The following is a 4381-nucleotide window of genomic DNA, read 5'->3' as shown; positions in this document are numbered from 1 at the left end:
TTTCAAGGAGAAACTATACATGACCCTGAAATTTTCATAGTATTAAAACAAAAGTGACCTTCCAATTTGAAATTCAAGTTATAAATGCTAACCCAAATGCTGAAAAGAAAAATCATATTTACAAATTAAAAAAATAAGGCTTGCTCTCTAATAAAAAATTAGTTCTATTCATACTAGTCTCAAGAATTACATGCTATAAAGTCTAATGTTTACTTGGTAAATTATTTTATTTTGAAAAATAGACCAATCATAAACTAAGCAAAGTGATAGAAGTCAAAGATAAATTAAAGCATAGTATTTACATCAAGTAATATTTGATAGAAATTGTTCTTTTGTGCTGTTCAGATCAGAAAGCTAATAGCCCAAAAGATAGCATTGTGTTAAACTATCAAAAAACACAAAAGAGAAACAATAAGCTAAGAGATGAACGAAGAGAAAATTCCACTGCCAAACAGAGTATCCGCTATCGCTGAATTCCAAGACCACTAACAATAGAGGTACAAAACTAAAAATTAGCTTATAGGAAAAAAAATCAAAAATAGAATAGAGCTTCTTCTATTTTTGTAAGAAATTAGTAGATTGAAGCAAACAAGGTTCAAAAATAGGTCCCAATACAAAATAGCAAATTAAACTCATAGACACGCTTCAACCATTATCAAATATAACCATTAGAAATAAGTAAGCAATCCAATTCACCAACATGCATTACAGTAGTCATTATGTATAGTAAGTACGCATATGAAACCATTAATATGTTTACCAGAAAAGCTCTAGTATGCTTTAAAATAAGTTCTACAAGCAAATAATATGATATCAAGATCCTTAAAAGAAACTAGAAGGCAACACAGAGACAGATGAAGTGAACCAGCAACAAATTTTCAGTAGTCCATATAATATATTCAAGAATTTCATTCTCTACATTTCATGAAATCACCACAAGAATTTAAATTAAAATGTATAAAAACTCAATGGGTAGGACATTCAAAAATCTTTAGGTACAAGAAAACTCCATAAATAATTAACACAGAAAAAAGACCTTACCTTCAGCACATAGTAGGATCAAAACATTATAGCAAGCAATATAGAATGCTATTTATAAGAGTTTGAAAATCCCATAGTTCATGCTTCATCATAAATTTTATGTCTTTTATTGTTTTAATTAAGAAAAAGGAACTCAAATATTGTATGCATACCTGTAAAATCCAGCCACCACCCGCAAACCCATAAACAGAGTTAGCCCTAACCAAATCCTGGGAAGACCAATGATTGCTGGAGTATATAGCAAAAATGCAAAAGACATTCCTCCCACAACCATCTATGAAAAAAAACAGTAGTCAAAATGAGTAAAATATGCAATCTTCGGATCAGACCCAAAAAATAAAATTTCTGAGATTTTCAAAAGTTCAGCATACCATGGCACGGGCAGCATATGCAAAATCCGAAGCACCATAATGGAGACCATCAAAAACATAAGCTAGTGCGTTCAGAGGTTGACTAGCACTGACAAATTGTAACAGTTTTAGAGAGCGTCATTATGAAGTCTATACATGGCCAGTTACCCAAAGGCAAATGAAAAGCAATTAGACTTATGAACAACAAATATACACATACCAATACTCCAGTACCAACAATTGCTAGTACTTCAGCATCCTTGGTGAACAGAGTAGCTAATGAACCAAAAGATAGACCCAAAATTGCAGACAAGGAAAGACCTGTGAGAAATCCTACCTAATAGACAATTAAATTAAAATGTAGAAAAACTCAATGGGTAGGACATTAAAAAATCTTTAGGTACAAGAAAACTCGATAAATAATTAACACAGAAAAAAAGATCTTACCTTCAGCACATAGTGAGCAATTTCCTTCACTGTCTTATAGTCACCTTTAGACATATAACTTGCAGTCAAAGCCTACAAGTAAACAACTCATAAATAAACAGAGACAAATCATGTGCAGACGCTGACTATGAAGAGAGAAATTTCAACAGATTTAAAACTAAAGTATCCCTCTATTATTGACCAGTATGAGCAAAAAAAAAACAAAACAATAATAATAAGCAGAACTTTGCCAAAACTAGTGGTCCAAAACAAAGGCAACTTTAGTAGGATCAAAACATTATAGCAAGCAATATAAGTCAAAGAAAGAGATAATACCTGTGCAGATGCACCCAGGGCATCAACCAGAAGCGATAATGAGAGGTTGGACTGTCCAAAAGAAGGCTGAATCATCTAAGTTCTATGATATTACTATGAAATGATTCTTTCGATTCAATTGAGAAAATTGCCTTCAATTCAAAACCTACCTTTCGATTCAATTGAGAAAATTGCCTTCAATTCTGATATAGTTTTTTACAACCTTTGACTAGAAAAATGAAATTATACTTATTAACACACAACAAAGTGAGCTTGAAATAAACTTAAACTGTCTGATATAAGTATAACAATGAACTTTTTTCAACATTTTGATACAGCCTAGAATGTTAATAATGGCAAAGATAATCTAAAGTTGATTTCTGCCAACTAGGAGCTATATAAAATACCTTAGGTTCTGAAGTTGTAATCCTCATTGTAAGTAAAACTCTCTCTAAACTTCTGCCGACTTCATCTTCTGTTTTGCCATTAATTAATAGAAGTTGTCCTTTTGGCTCTGTCAAGTCAGAAAGCATAACATAAAGCAAATAATATTTAATGAAAATTGATAATATTAAAGAGAGGGAAGAAACATATCCCTTACAGAGCTATGGAAGGCAACAAACTCAAATCATTAAATTAAGCAATAGAGCCAGGTAGAACATACCATAGCAAGTTAAAGTCATCTCTCTATTTAAGCCACGCAAATCAATCTTTAGCCCCAATACTTTTTTGTTATTTTACCAATTACATAAAAGGGAATTGCAGAAAGAACTAAAAATTATGAAAGAAAAAAACCAGACACCAAAATAAAAAAAATCAATCAAGTGAAAAAATTGATAAAGTATTTGGAGCAAGGTAATTATCTGAAACAACTAGAGACATTAAGGCCAAGTGTCAATCTCATTTCAGATAATCCACTCCATTCTCCTTTGTTCTGCTTCTTCATTACATTTATCTAATATTTAGCCTATGTGCTTATAGTATATATACAGAGAGGAGGGGGCAGACGGAGAAGGAAACCGATTTGCAGATTATTGAGGGACACTCTAAGAGACAAATTTGTATTATATGTAAGGAAAATTGGACTGAAGAAAATTACATAGAAAAAATCAAACCACGCTTCAAAGCAAGATATTCACATCCATCTCAATTCTCCATGACCAGTTAATTCAGTCCAAGACACAAATTTTTCTGCTTAAATAATTAGGCTGCTTCAAACAATAAAACGAACAAAACACAAGTTAATAATCCAATTAGTTTGACTACCTGGTGAAACAAAATTGCAAGAAAGAGCAATCTGTATTGCAGTATTCTGCTTGTCACCAGTAAGCATCCAGAAATTGATTCCTGCTTTTCTTAATGCCTCTATTGTTTCTGGTACCCCATCCTAACAATTACAGTTTAAAATATCACAACTATCAGTATCTAGTACAATCCAAGCAATAGTATCCCTAATCTAACTATGTTTCCCCTTCTACTGAGCACTCTGCAATTAGTAGAAAATATACACACATATATATGTTAGAAAAAAGTAATAAGTGCATTATGTCACCTGTAAACGGTCTTCTATTGCGGTAACCCCAAGGATCACAAGATCATGTTCTAATCTTTCACAGACCTCAGCTAGTCTCCACTGCAAAGAGTAGTGAAGTAAAGGGAGTGGATAGACAGAAAACTCATGACATGTGAATGAGTTTGTGTGCTTTAGGTGTTTACCTCTCTATCAACCACTGTACTACTGGCCTCTTTAAACATCGAAAACCATTCTTGATACTCAACTTCCTCCAAAATACGCCAAGCAAGACAAAGTGTACGAAGACCTAATTAAGCATATTGTTCCACAGCTTCAATAAATGTCCTTGTCTACTGCCTTGAGGTACATTGGAAACCATCAAACACCAATACGAGCAACATGCATTAACCATATATTTCTAGACATCTAGTAGCATATATAGCAGTAAATAATTGAGAACTAATATACATGAGCAGATAAAAAGAATCAAAACCTACTCTGTGGGGGCTTATATTAAAATGAATTATAAGAAATCAATTAGTGCGAAGGTTTCAACAAGAAATATATCAATCCCCTGAGCCAAGAAACTCCAACATACTTCACCTTATAGGTGACTAAGAAAGGGAGGTCATTAAAAAGTACAATTAGATTTACCAGCACTTGCATACGGAAGAATTGCTTCATCTACACCCTTTGATAAAAGAATAATATTCCCATTCTGGCAATCCTTCACCAT

The 4381-nt window shown here is 32.8% G+C and overlaps 1 long non-coding RNA gene across 1 annotated transcript; it reads right to left on the bottom strand.

Annotated features, from left to right (window-relative positions):
* Positions 1–2544: 2544 nt before the first annotated feature.
* Positions 2545–3786, bottom strand: LOC133816201 (uncharacterized). Its single transcript, XR_009885072.1, has 3 exons — positions 3685–3786; positions 3399–3519; positions 2545–2646 (listed from the first exon to the last, which is right to left on the bottom strand). It is a non-coding gene; the product is annotated as an uncharacterized LOC133816201 (long non-coding RNA).
* Positions 3787–4381: the final 595 nt, after the last annotated feature.

Source organism: Humulus lupulus, chromosome 2, assembly GCF_963169125.1.
Source record: "Humulus lupulus chromosome 2, drHumLupu1.1, whole genome shotgun sequence".
NCBI classification, from domain to species: domain Eukaryota; kingdom Viridiplantae; phylum Streptophyta; class Magnoliopsida; order Rosales; family Cannabaceae; genus Humulus; species Humulus lupulus.
Note: the sequence above shows the minus strand (reverse complement) of the source record. Positions and strands in the feature narration are given on the sequence as shown.